Genomic DNA, 15,036 nt, shown 5'->3' with positions numbered 1-15,036 from the left:
TACCGGCCGCTCCACTTTCCCAGGTGAATTTTTCACAAGGAAGCGATTTAGAGAGCTTTTCCTTGAGCAGAAAACATTAAAAAAAAAAAAAGCCTGGGCAACAGGTAGATCCACGCACCTACAAATGCGGGAAAGCCACCCCACATGCCCCTTGGGGAGGTTTGCAAACTCCCCCTTCCCCGTCGGTTGGCCATCCTATTTGAATAAGCATCTCTCTCTTTTTCTTAGGGAATAAATTAAAAGTAAAAACAAAAGAAAACAAAACAAAATCTACCCAGCCCGCCACAAAAACACACACACACACACGTATCGGAGAGTTTGGAAAGATTTTGTCTACAAAATGCTATTTATTGTCCGTCTTTCCTTCGCCTCACTTGCGCTCTACCTCTTCCCCCCCCCCCAGCATTAACCCTTTTGGCTAGCTGGAGGGAATGTGAAACTGAGATTTGGCCCTGAGTTTAATCTCCCCCGTCTCTCCCGCTCCCTCTCTGTCTATAGATCTGGCAAGGACTTGCTCTCTTAACTCTCAGATCATTGTTCCGGTGGCGGCGGCGGCCAGAAAGAGCAAGGCAGCGCTGTGCTCTCACTTCCTCCTAGCTTCTTTAAAAAAAAAAAAAAAGGGGGGGGGGCATTCCTCGTCCAACTTTTCCTTCAGTTATTCACTCCTCAAGCCCACTGGCAGTCTTTTGCCGAAAACCTACTACACTCCAGTTTTGGTAAGTGGGACGTCGGTCCATTGCAAAGATGGTGCTGCCGAGCTGGCTGCGTGCATGTACCTCGTAGAAGTGTGGGTGGTTTGTGTGTGTGTGTGCGTGTGTGTTGTGTGTGTGTGAATGTGGTTTGATGTCGAACAGAGCCTGCCCAACCCGTGTCGTTTCGCGTCCAGCAGCCCCGAGTTAAACTATGGTGGCGTCTGAAATCTCACTAGAAATCAGCGCTAGGGTTCTTTGCGGGCTCGGACGGACTTTCGGGACACGCAACCCTGAAGCCGGTTGGTGAAACCGCTGTTGCGATTGGGGCGGCTGTTACGTCTGCGTCGGGCGCTGTTTTGTCTTACCTTAATATTTGCTGTTTGCAAAGGCTCGTAATTATACAAAACAGGCAGCTGCCAGCCACGGGTGGCTCTGAGATCATTGGTTAGCATTGCGGAGTGATTTGAAATTTAATGTCAAAAGTTCCCTCCAAGACAACCCATAAGTTTAATAATTATTATGGCGGAAACAAACCCTTAAAACTTTTTACAAAGCATTTACAACACTGTGTGCACCTAGCATTTCCCAGCCTGAGGCACCCTTTTAACATTATGGTCATAAATGGTTTCCGAGCGCATAGGTGATTTTCAACTATAAGGCTGACTGAAATTTATAGGCATTTAAGGGTGAGTCTGCTTTGAATTTCACCTTGCCCCCCCCCCGCGCCCCTTCTAGGATGTATGGAGAAGTGAATCCAACTGCTGCGTAGAGTTGACCTTTGGCTGACACCCCTGGGTGGAAGACACTTTGCAAATGAGGGGTGGAAGAATGAGCTGAATTTCGGTGGTGCTCGGCCAGGTCCCATGACATTCGCCCGAGGCTGAGCTCCCCAGGTCTGGAAGTCCAGCAAAGTTCAAGGGAATCGGAGCAGCTTCTCGGGAATCTCCCTGATAGTCACGAGGGGGAGAACATTATTATTCCTCCGGACTACAGAGCGCGAACAGCAGCCGCGGCGCCTTCAAGTTCACGGCACTTCCCGTTCTTCGAAAGCTTTAGCTTTATTCTCACTGGGGGGAGGGAGGGGGGGAAATAGAGAGCAGTTACGGTAACAGCAGCCTACGGCGCGGTGGTTTTCGAAGCACGAAAACAAGCGCGTGAAAGCGGGTGCTAACAAACGGTGCGACTTTCTTCAGGGGAAAAGGTGACAACACGCGCATTCCTCGAAAACCTTTTCGAGCGTGGGTCTGAAACTGCAGCTCCCAGGGCTATACAAAGAGCTTGGCTAGGTGGGAACGTTAAGGTCGGAGGGAAGGTGTCGTTTCGCTTTCAAAGCAAATGCCAAAAAAACAACACCCCCCCCCCCCAAAAAAATCCCGGCTCCTTTCTCCTTCTGATTGGTTTGGGGCTGCTAAAACTTGACCGGTGTTTGTGAGATGGTTCTTATAAGTTTAACAAAGTCCTGGTACGCATGTCTGTTACGCAGGAGGGGTATTATGTAAAATATGAAGCTGTTGAAAGAGATGCAGCGGTACCAGACTTCCCACGGTCTGAAGGGTGAAGGCTGGACATCAGAAGGCTAGAATATGGCAGTGGGACCTCAGAGGACGCCTCCCCCCCAAGTCTTCGCGCACACCTGCCCCCTGCCCTGTTCAACCCTAGTAAATTAATGAAATCGGGCCAACACCGGCAAGTTCTACAATAGGTCAATCCTTGCGCGTTGCTTTCAATAGGAGCCCCCCTTCCCCCCCCTCCCAGCATTTTGGTCAAGTTTTTCTCTGGAGCCAGAACACGAGTTTCATCAAGTCTATGCTTTCCTGGCATTTAATTAGCAGTGCTCTTCCTCCCAGACTCACACCGGTGAGACTCGCGCCTTAAGCGATGTTGCACAAGGTTCAGGTCTTTTGGAATTGGGAAGGAAAGGCTCCTCTGTAGGTAAGAAAGGTGAAGGAAGGGGCGAACTACCTGCGAAGACCAGGCAGTTTGTGGGATGCCAAAAATCTATCCCCTTGACCAAATTCGGACTTTCCTCCTCCTCCTCCTCCTCCTCCTCCTCCTCCTCCTCCTCCTCCTCCTCCTCCTTCTTCTACACCTTCCTATTTGGAAAGAAATGCCAGCCGTCTAATACATATATTATCCAACCACTCTTTCCCGAGAATGCAGGGATGGGGTCGATCCGTTTCGCCCCAAGCCCTTCATGAGCTGCTTGCTTGCTTACTCCAAGAACGTTGGCATGGATGGTCTCATGATCCAGGAGGATTAGCCGAAGGGTAAAGGATGGCCCTAAGCCTCTAGCGCCCTTTCCTGCGAATCTCCTCTAGAGAAGCTTTGGATTTTCTGTGCTCTGTGAAATGAGAGAGGTGCCTCCCGTGAAAGTTTTGGAAAGTCTGCTTTTGTTGACTCCCCAATTCCCTAGTTACACTGTTTTAGACAAAGCAAATCGAACGTGACTGTCTCTTTGGAAGACGGGCCTTCCAAAGGAAAGGCGAATGAAAAAGATGCAGGTCCAAGAAAAATATATTTAAGAGACAAGCGAGAAGTGCAGTCCTAACAGCAGCGGATTTGCTTTAGCAGACCTTTGCTTCGCTCTGTTTTAAGGGGATTTGGCCCCGGTGGCTGCATTCCGTTGACTCACCTTGGCATTTAATCTCCAACACCGGAGAGATCAACTTGGTTCCCCCCCAAAAAAAGCGTTCAGCCTGGAGGCATTGGAAAAAGTATCTCAAGGCTGGCTAGTCCTACCATGAAACAGTGCTTAAACTACTAGCTCGATGGCCCCAATCTTTTTTTCACGTAGGTAGTTTTAAATAGGCTTGGAATCGATAGGATGCCAGTCTGAATCGAATCTGTCCCTCTGCAAGAATTCAAATCCCATTGACATCGATGAGAATGAACTCTGGAGGCCAGTTAGAAGTGGGACTGTACTCAGGGATTCGGATGGTGATACAGATCTTCCAAAAAATATTTGTACTGTATTGAGAACAAATCCTAAATGTGTTATCAGCCCTTCTTACATCCCTTTTCTTATCTGAAATTTGCCAAATTCAAAGACTTGAATTCAAAAGATCATACAGTTTGATCAGAGGTCACTTTAGCAGACAGAACATAAATGAGTCCGTTACTTTTACAAGAGAAGAGTAGCGTGTCAGAATGGAAGAAATCATGGCAAGTTTAAAAAGTGTTAATAGAGTAACTTCTGCTGCAAAAAGGGGGTTCCAGCTGATAATATCTGGCAAACAGGCACAGGCTGAAAATAAATTAAACGGTTTAAATAACTTAAACTGTTTCAAACCAGGTTTTAATTGCAAAATTTCACATAAAAGCTGATTATAAATCCTTCCTGTCCTATCTGCATTCTGCAGTCTGTCATTTTTTAGGCTGCTTTGTTATCTCTAGAACATTTTGTTAATTAATCATGCCAACATTTTTCTTTTCTTGTCTGGAACACACAGTTTATGGAAAGCAAAATCGCTCAACATAAAATGCTGTTTAAAAGGCTGTTTACTTCTCTCTCATTCCCCCCTCCCACTCCTCATTTCTATTTTAGCATGCTTGATGTAAGGCAGAAGTATGTATCCTAAGGCAGCACTATCACCCTATGGGTATGGTATATCCAGACTTTGAGCAAAAGGATCATTAAATAGGTGGGAACTGGTAAAATGAGTGTGCGTCTCTTTCTGTGTGGGTATAGACAATGTCCTTTAACCTCATATTCACTGACAAACTTAATGTTGATTGTATTAGCATCTGAAAAAAGTCCATATCCATTGCAACAGAATTTCTTTTGCCTATTAAAATTAGGATCAGACAAAAAAGGGGTTGTGTATTTATTGGAAGATCAACTTCCTTTCTTCCTTCTTCTCTTTCTCTTTCTCCTTTTATTGGAGACAACCATTATAACGAACACTGGTCATCCTATAACTCAGAACTAATCCTATTAGTTAATTCTATTGTTTATATCTGGAAACGGGAAGAAAGTATTGTGTGAAGTTATGGATCTGATGCAACACTGATGTCACTGTCCCCACGAAATGTAGAACAGTCAGCTTAGCCTGTCTGAACCAGCATTCTTCCTATTTAATCAATTCTCCTGGCTTTCTTTGCTCTCACTTATTGCTGAATGTTCCTAACTGCAAGGCATAAAAGGCGGAATGGTAGATACATTTGAAGGTGTATTTCCATAGACTTAGGGAAATCCCTTGGATATCCTTTGAATTAATTGGTTTATGGATTGGGATAGCTAAGAGGAGTAACAGACAAGCTCTTTTCCCCCCTCTCCCACACAAAGTATTAACATATTATTAGTAATGAGGTTCCATGCATAGGTTTCTTCCATCCATCTTCCTTATCCTCAGTTGGGACATTCCTGTTGCTTTACTGGGCTCTAGGTCAGATAATAAATCACAGATGCTGGTAAAATGAATTCAGGAATAAGAAATGCTTTTGATGATTCTTCTATTTTCCTTGAACTGAGCATTTAGACTGCAATTCGGTAGTCATTGGTAAAATACCAACAAACCTAACGCTTTTTAAAAAATATAGAGAGAGGGAATTGTCCTGGAATAAATATATGTACTTTATAATGATGATGTTGATAATGATTTTCAGTTCCAAACATTTCAATTAAGAAATATAATTGTCTCCTCTAATGGGAAATGAGAAGTGACTGTAATAAATATTAAATAAATCTCAAATAGCAAGTATACTTAATTCTAATTCGGAAGAACTATTGAATTGCTGTTTACTCAGAAGTAAGTCCTACTGTTTTCATTCTCTTTAGTCAGCATCTTTATGATTCTAATCCTCAATTTTACAGGCCAAAGGAACCCTTAAATAATTATTGGGAAAACAATTCTAAAATCAATATTTGCATAATTTTTAATATTTTTGTTGATTTTTTTCAAAAAAATGACTAACACAGTTATAAAAGAATTAAGGCATGAAAAAGGATAAAGGCTTTGTAGTAATGTTTTAGTTGCATTATCAACAAATGAAATCACATTTACCTACCTTCTTTTAAAAAGAATTTAATAGAATGAATGAAAGGTTGCTAAAACCAAACAATTAACATCATTTGATGTATTTATGAAGAAATAATCTCCATCCAAAATACTTATAATTTTCTTTTTAACGTCATAAAATCAAATTCTGTAATTAATTTCAAAGTATTTCTATATGGTGATTTCATTTCTTACAATCTTAAAATATCCTTTGTCTCAATGATTTCAACAACATTTTCTCAGAATGACACTGAAAGAGTATTAAGGACAATAATAGTTTTTATTTTAAAAATACATATCTCTGGCTCATCTCACAATTGCTTTTGACAAAGGGCATAGACAAAGGAATAAAATATTGAGAGGGATTGCCACTGATTTCACTGGTATGTTGGTGTGTATGTTTTCTAGTAATATTTCATTATTTTCTCCATACATTTTGGATTATGAAATAAAGACAGGCACAATTTTATTTCTTTTTATAATAACAGCAGTAAATTTAAAATATATGTTTAAACCTCTCTCTCTATATATATATATATTTATAGATATGTCTCCTTCTGTCTGTCTGCATATCTGTCAGTCTAAGTACATACACAAACACACAGACATATCTTGGATCCTATATTTTGATAGCTCCATGATGTTATTCATGGGTCTTTGTCCCACACAGAATCTGTTGTGCTTTAAATCCACTGTCAGGAACAAGTTTAAATATGGTCAATAGTATTGCATCATGGCCAAAATTAAATAATCTATGTAGATTATTATAGAATATTAGGTAGAAAAATTGAGATGCAACATCAGGAAGGAAGGAATAACCAATATTTATTACTTCAGCACATATTCTGTTTGGAAATTAGCTGCATTGGTATCAGTTGCACTTCCTTCTATGTAAACATAATCAGGATCAAGCCCCTTCGGAGGACCATTTATTACATACTACTAATGTCGCTACTAATAGATATTATTGATACATTAATTGCATATCAGGGTAAATAAAACTAATAATCCTTAAAGATTGTTATTTAGACTGGATTGTACTTTTACACACTGAATACTTATATAAGAGATTTTATAATCAATGTCCTTAACCATAGGTGCCATAATGATTGCTAAAAATTTATAAAATGAAGAGATACACAATGTATATAGTACCCCATTCCCCAATAAATGTACTTGAATAAATATATACCCACACATTCATTTAACATAGTTTTTATTCCAGATTCAGTATCTGAAGTCATTTTTTTCAGATATGCAGAATGTGGACTTCCTTCTTCTTTTCATCCATTAAAAAACTTGTATGGGACTAAAAGCAAATATTTTTATTAAGGGGCAGTATAATATATATGTAGAGAAAAGAATGAAAAAGGTGATTTTTTTAAAAAAAAGGAAAGTAAAAGAGTTAAGGAAGGCAAATTCTATATTAGAAAGCAGGTTGCATGCAGAATTTATGGGAATAAATTGAAATAATAATAACAGCCTGGTCTATAGAGCGTATTTGCATGTATTTCAATATGTTTTTTCTTTTTTACCTATCTGCTTCTTGCAGTGATAACTTTTAAACCATGCAGTGCAATTTCTCTAAATAGCTGTATAGAAATGATACCATCTTTCGAATAAAGACTGTGTAAGCTGTTTGATAGCTTGCAATTAGGGCAACATTGCATCTATGCTTGGTGTACAACTATAAATCCTAAAAACACCTTCTGTTATTTCTAACGCACCATGCTGTATTTTAGATAGGTCCAAGAATTTTGTTCCAAGGAAACCAAAAATAAGGAAATAATATAAATATTAGATTCTATTGCTTCAGCATATGGCATGGTAAATGTGTGAAGATTTACAAAAGGGTTGTGACAACATGGTGTGCAGCTATGCACAGCATCATTTAATCGTCCAGTTAATAAAGTAGTTTCTCAGTACCTCATTGACAATCACGGATTGCACAACAAGTTTTGGAATGTGCTTTTTCCAACACCCTTATTATTACTTCAACCTCAAATCAAAATCTCATTATTCTCTTGCTTTGAAAATAATATTTATGGCACTTCAAAGGGAAATCTAGGGGAAGACGGAAATGCTTCCTGCAACATCTTTGTTCAGGGTTTTGCCCATGTTTCCCCCTAATAATTTAATCGAGAGCTTGACAATGTTCTTGGATTACATGATGGAACACACATGCTTTTTCAGGGGCTATCAGGAAAAGACTTTTTCTTTTTTTTAAAGACTCAACAGATACTTCTTTAAAATTTATCTTGGGCAATAAGTGGTTATTTGGAGTATATGCAATACATCTGTGATTAACAATATATTCTGCCATGAAAGTGAAACTATTATCTTGGAAACCATACAGGCTTAGAGGAGAATTTAGATTGCCAGGTTGTGACCAGAAGGTTCTGTCTTCCTCTTCATTCCACACGTTGCTTCCTTATTGCTTGTGCCTTTTTTTCTTCCTTGTCAACTATGGGGCAAATAGTGATCTTACAAAGGACAAAATGCTGATAATATAAATAAAGGGAAACTGAGTTGGGGCACAGCCTCCATCATGCATCAATGCGATCAAAGAACAATACCTTTTTCCCTGACTTACATCTGTCTACTCAGAAACAAAGCAAAGTTCTTTTCTTTGAATAAAAGTGCTATAAAACCCATTTGTAGACATAGCTCCCAATATTTGAGGTCATGTCTCATCCTCCTCCCCCATTTTTTTTGCAGTTGCCCAGATTCCCTAGATGCATCCTAATTTACTTGTCTGACAAAAAGCACTGCTGAAAATGTTAATAAAAATAAAGCTTCCATTTATTAATAGGTGCCACTGTGGTGCATAAATATAAATATATATTTGTGTGATTCTCACAATCATAATAACAGGCAGAGCCAAACTAATCACGTAAGCATTGAGTGACAACCCAGTCACTCAATCACTCAACATAAGCAGATGCAGGATATGCTTTAAATACAGGAGAAATGTTCTATAAAGCTATGAGCCAGCACGGAGTCAGGCAGAGGTGAAAAAGCAGCAGTATAGACAAGGCCCAGGAGGGAATATTGCAGTGTAATAAGTAAACAACAAGTAAACAAAAGAGACTGGTTTTCCAGCGTGGAATTTAAAATCCTTATTTTCAAGTTGTACATAAAACAGTTAAATTCTTCACTGAAAGCTCAAGACATAACTTACTTTATTTCAGTGCAGTTCATTGAACTGAAATAAAAGCAATTCCTCTTAAATGACTGGGGAGGGGGAGGGTTGATTCATTTACCACTTTAATTCTTCCTATTTTGCCAGACTTTGGGATGATACTGGAGTTCTGAAGATGGGCAGAAGATAAAGTGATGTTTTGAAGGAATATGAAAATTTGCTCTCTGTATCTTAGTGGAAATTTTACATAAGCATACAATGCTGTTTCATTTTTGCCTCTGGCATAAGATAAGGAAACTTCCCCATATCTAATTATTTATTATGTGATGAAAAAAATGACTGGAACCTTACTAATCTTTAAGAATACAGTTCCAAGCAAATTAAATACCATCAAAATGAATTTTACAATAATCTACATATAACATGATTAATTATCAATTGATTTTGCTAATTTTTTAAACAAATATTTGTATACTATATGCCTCTGGCTAGATTCCATTCAATAGGCTTAATTGCTGAACCTTGCTTAAGCAGATATTGGTTGCTATATAACTCCATAGGGGCAGATACTTATTTCTCAAGATAAATGCAGCCTAATTCCAATTTATACAACAATAGCTCCATTAAATACACTAGCAAGTCATTGTGATATATGATTTCCTACATGGAAACATTTTGTGTATAAATAATAAAGAACTAGAAGATTGGCAAAGGGATTTTCTAATTTATGACAACACACATTTTCTACTAAGAGATTAACCCCAACTTAGAAAAGAAGACTAAGCAACCAGAATGATTAAACAACAATCATGTTATGTTGAAGCACTTGAAACTTCTTCATAATTCAAAGGTTTGATTTTTTAAAAATATTTATCAGATAACTAGAATTTTTTGACAGCCACATACAAGAAATTATAATGAGGGAAAATCTTTCATCACTGTAAATGTTGGATGGGCTTTTAAAGATTGTGTCCCACAATATTTCACATATTGTATTGTTAAGTGAGGAATCACATTACTACACACACACACACACACAAACACACACACACACACACACACACACACACACACAGAAATAGAACTGTATATTTTTTTTAAAAAAGACCATTCATTTCTGCGGTTACAATTTTAATAGCAATAGCACTTATATACTTTTCCATAGTACTCTCTCTAAGCAGTTTACAGAGCCAGTATATTGCCTCCAACAATCTGGGTCCTCATTTTATCAACCTCAGAAAGATGGAAGGCTGAGTCAACCTCGAGCCTGTCAGGATCAAACTCCAGACTGTGGGCAGAGTTAGCCTGCAACACTGCATTCTAATCACTGTGCCACCAAGGCTCTTATGATTTTAAAAACATCAGCAACAAATATTTAATTAAAACAGTTTGGTTTGTATTTTTAAAGAAATGGTTTATTTGGAATACAGTAGATATAAAAAGTCTATACACAACTATTAAGATGCCAAGTTTTTGAGAAAAATCAGGCCAAGATAAATCACTTCAGAATTTTTTCTACCTTTAATATAACTTATAAGCTGTACAATTCAATTGGAAAATAAATTCAAATGTTTTAGGGTAGGGGGAAGTTAAAAAAAAGACATACAATAATATGGTTATATAAATTGCACACTCTTAAACTAATCCTCTATCTTTTGGAGTAGAAGCCTATCAGCATGACACATCTTGCCTTGGAATCTTTGCTCACTCTTTCTTGCAAAACTGCTCTGAATCTTGTCACATTGTGAGGGCATCTCCTGTACACAGCCTTCTTCAGGTCACCCCACAGATTTTCTATTGGATTTAGGTCTGGGCTCTGGCTGGGCCATTCCAAAACTTTGATATTCTTCTGATGAAGCCGTTCTTTTGTTGATTTGAAGGTATGCTTTTGATCATTATTATGTTGAAAGGTGAAATTCTTTTCTATCTTCAGCATTTTAGCAAATGCCTGATTTTGCCAAAATTGATTGATAGTTGGAACCGTTCATAATGTCCTCCACCTTGACTAAAACCACTGTTCCAGCTGAAGAGAAGCAGTCCCAAAGCATAATGTTGCCATCACACATGCTTCACTGTGAGTCTGCTTACTTTTCGTGATACATAGTGTTGTTTTTGTGCCAAAACTAATGTTTGAATTATGGCCAAAAAGTTCAGCTTTGCTCTCATCAGACCATAACACATTTTCCCAATGCTTTTGTCAGACTTGATGTAGGTTTTTGCAAAATGTAGCCAGGCTTGGATGTTTTCTCTGTAAGAAAAGACTTCCACCTTATTCCACAGCCCAGATATATGAAGAATATGGGAGATTGTTGTCACATGTATACAACCCAGCATTTGCCAGAAATTCCTGCAGCTCCTTTAATGTTGCTGTAGGCCTCTCAGACCAGTTTTCTTCTTGTTTTTTTCATCAATTTTGGAGGGATCCCTAGTTCTTGGTAATGTCATTGTTGTGCCATATTTTCTCCACTTGTTGATGACTGTCTTTACTGTGTTCCATGGTATATCCAATGCCTTGGAAATGTTTTTGTACCCTTGTCCCAGTGGTGGGATTCAAATATGTGAACAACCGGTTCTCTGGTGGATGCCACTTCTGGATGTCCGTTCTGGGCCTGGGCAATAAAAAATTAGCTACCGGTTCTGCCGAAGTGGTGCGAACTGGCTGAATCCCACTAAGGCCTTCTCCTGACCGATACCGTCCAACAATGAGATTCCTTTATTACTTTATAAACTCTTTTCAGACCATGGTATTTGCTGTAAGAGGCAACTGAGTAAATGTCAGAAAAATCCTGGTATAACAGGTGAACTTTATGGGCTTGATCAGTGTTACTTTAATTGGTGGCAAATATGTACTGACTACTATTTAACATCAACTTGAATGCGATTGGTTAATTCTGAACATAGTCATATCCCTACTTATAAGAGGGTGTGCACACTTATGCAACCTCATTATTGTATGTTTTTTTATTTTTATTTTTCTCTCTCAAAGATTTCAGTTTGTTTTTCAATTGAATTATATAATATAATTATATTAACGGTGGAAAAAAAATTGAAGTGATTTATCTTGGTCTGATTTTTTTTACATTTCATAAACCTGGCATTTTAACAGTGGTGCATGGGTTTTTTATAATCCGCTGTAGCTATAGACCACATTTCTTAAATCTAATTCACCCTTGTCTCTAAAGAATGTCTTTGACCAAGCTTATTACAGAGTTAGATAAATAAGTAGATAGAAATTATTTGTTTTGAGCAGATCATCTAGTGTTTTTTTTTGTAAACTCATGCAATTGTGTGAATGAGTGAGGAAAAACTTCTAAAGCATTTGAAGGAATGTTTGGAGATTGTGAGCAGAAGGATAAAGGAGAAGGAATTATATCTGAACCTAGAAAGAGTGGAAATGATAAAATGAACTGCGTCTACGTCTACGTCTACGTCTGTGTCTGCTCCTCCTCCTCCTCCTCCTCCTCCTCCTCCACATTTTGCAGAGTTTCCTGAAATTGGTGTTGATTGTTGAGACACAGGTTAATTGTTACTGACGATGCTTCATTCATTTTAAATTAAAATAAGATCCTTTTCTTCTTCTAGACATCACACTGATCCATTTTTCCAGGAATATTCAGTTTGCCCTCTATGGGGCAGATTGCAACTAAGATATTTGACTGCTTTATATTGAAGCTCTATCAAGTCCTGAAAACAATTCACCTATGTTGCTATATCCCATAATACAGTTAAAGTTGGACCCTAGGATAAAAATTAGACAGCAAGATATAAACAATCCAATGTGACCGGATGTATAAATACGGTCATTATAAAAAATACATTATTTTTTTCATATAACTTGGTTAAATTTTCAAGAATTTGAATTTGAATTCTATATAATGCAATCAGAATGATTCTAGTAAATAAATACAACATATATAGAAAAAGAACAAGATTTTTTTTATTTCATCATGTATTTTTCCATAATTCTGATCACTCCTCTAAGTCAATGTAAGCTGCTAAAATCTCAAGAAGGTTAAATAGTCATACTACTCTTACTTTTTTCCCAATCCTTAGTTGATCCTTAGTTCTCATGGATTCTGAAGGTGATTGAAGAACTGCTTAGTTTAAAAATAACTTAAAAACACAAATACATTTTTATTTATATAGAAAACCCACCAATTCTGAAAAAACAATTACTTTTCTGTATTGTCTAATTTTGCTGAGAGATACAGATTTATAGGCACCCAATTATTGAAACTAATTAATATAATTATATGAAATAATTAATGTATGAATTCCACACATGTTACTAGTATATTACAATAGCTTCTTAAGTTCTTGCTATTAAAAATAATAATGGGGGTTCTGTGAAGCTTTATCCAGGGTTTGATGGCTCTTAAAAACAGTAGTTGCTGACCTAACATTCTCCATATGGGTTGAGAATATAACTCCTAGCATTTCCAACTAACACAACCAAAATCCAGGGTTCAACTGAGAAAATTTAAAAATAGTAGACCAGAACATCTGTCCTCATTCTTTTACTACTCAAATATATAGTGATAGAGCCACTAAAAGAAAACACTTGAGTGATTGAAATAGTTGCAATAGGATATAATAATATGCGGTAGCATACAAAAAACTAAGAAATGTAAAATTATGTAGCAATACTAACATACCAAATCAGGCTTAACAGGAAGTCATAGCAAATGGCTGATTATTGATACACTAGTGTTTCTCAACTTCAGCAACTACAAGCTGTGTGGACTTCAACTCCCAGAATTCCTCAGGCAGCATTGCTTGAGTTGAAGACCATACAGTTTAAAGTTGCTGAAGTTGAGAAACGCTATTATGCTCTACATGAATTAATTGTAATTGATACTACCCGTAACTTAAATTTCTTTTAGGACCTATTTCACACATAGTTCTTGATTCCATTCCCAAATGCTCAATCCTACGTGAAGATGAAGCATGTTATTTTTTTTTTTTTAAAAAAATAGGTTCCATTGTTACCATTTTAGTACACTGTATTTATTATAATCTCTTCTTTCTACAAAGTCATTATAGTATATGCTCTGTAAAGACTTTGGATAATGATGGTGAATTTTCATACATATTAGACAAAACATATAAGAACAGAATGATTTAAGCCCATTATTTTTCAGAATTAATAGTCACTACCTAGTAAGTGTTCAAACGCTCCTCTTTATAACCCAACAAACTTATTTTTACAAGTTGCTTCCAAAATATGTAGCTAGCTCAATTAATTGCTGGAAAACTCATACACCAAATGTTTCTATAAGGAAAGATAGAAGCTAACACACTTCAGGATTATTGCCTTGTTTTCCAAACAACATCCTAAGGAATTACTCATCTTCTCCACTGCTATTTAGTTACAACAGCACATTGTCTACTGCTTCTCTTGAATTCCAGAGAGAACATAAAAGTTTTCAATGTATATTTTTATCTTCATTAAGAACAAACACAACACTAGGTTTAAAAAATACACACAAAAGAAGATGGAACCATTTCAGTGCCACAAGCGAGACATTTTTATATAAACCTCAACTGAATTAAATCATTTGGCGGGCCATACTTCTTGCATGATAGAGCACATGTTGAGTTAAGAGTCATTTTTACAAGGTTGTATGGAAAGGGGGCTAATACGATAACAATTTTTCAGGGCCTGACCTTATCGCAGTTGTGCACTGAGGCTACAAATTGGACACTTGCAACCCTATTACATGGAAATAAATTGGAAATGACATATTATTTATACAGATGTATACATGCCTCCTGATATTTGGAGGGAAGAGCATTTAACTTTTATTTATTGCTCTAGTAAAATATAATTAAGTAGTTGCTACCTTGACATGGCAGGATGGCAGGATACAATAGCATTGCTTACATATCTGGATTGGCTTATTACTTTGCAGCTAAATCAATTCGTCACAAAGGCAGAGAAGACCCTCCTAGAAAGCAGTCCAAGACAGACCTACAAGCTATTTTTATTATGTTTATAAGAAACAGGTTGATACCAAACACATCAATATTTGTTAGAAAGCAAGTCCTATTATTTTTGATGGAACACATTTTAAAACAGGCTGAAGTCTTCTGTACATTTAGTTAGGAGGTCTCATTGGATTCAGATAAATTGTATTTCTCCCTTTACATTCTGCGAGTTTTCATAATTTGAACAGTTGGAATCAGACCCCCTTTGTTATGAGAT

At 37.4% G+C, this 15,036-nt stretch overlaps 1 long non-coding RNA gene across 1 annotated transcript in view; it reads left to right on the top strand.

Annotated features, from left to right (window-relative positions):
• Positions 1-211: 211 nt before the first annotated feature.
• LOC120318162 overlaps positions 212-15,036 on the top strand; it is a 42,942-nt gene continuing 28,117 nt past the window's right edge. Inside the window, exon 1 of the long non-coding RNA XR_005559429.1 lies at positions 212-716. This is a non-coding gene — a long non-coding RNA (uncharacterized LOC120318162). The remainder of the gene's footprint in view (positions 717-15,036) is intronic.

Source organism: Crotalus tigris, unplaced genomic scaffold (assembly GCF_016545835.1).
Source record: "Crotalus tigris isolate CLP2741 ecotype Arizona unplaced genomic scaffold, ASM1654583v1 scf7180000020085.749154, whole genome shotgun sequence".
NCBI lineage: Eukaryota > Metazoa > Chordata > Lepidosauria > Squamata > Viperidae > Crotalus > Crotalus tigris.
The sequence above is the reverse complement of the archived record's forward strand: the minus strand, read 5'-3'. Positions and strand labels throughout refer to the sequence as shown.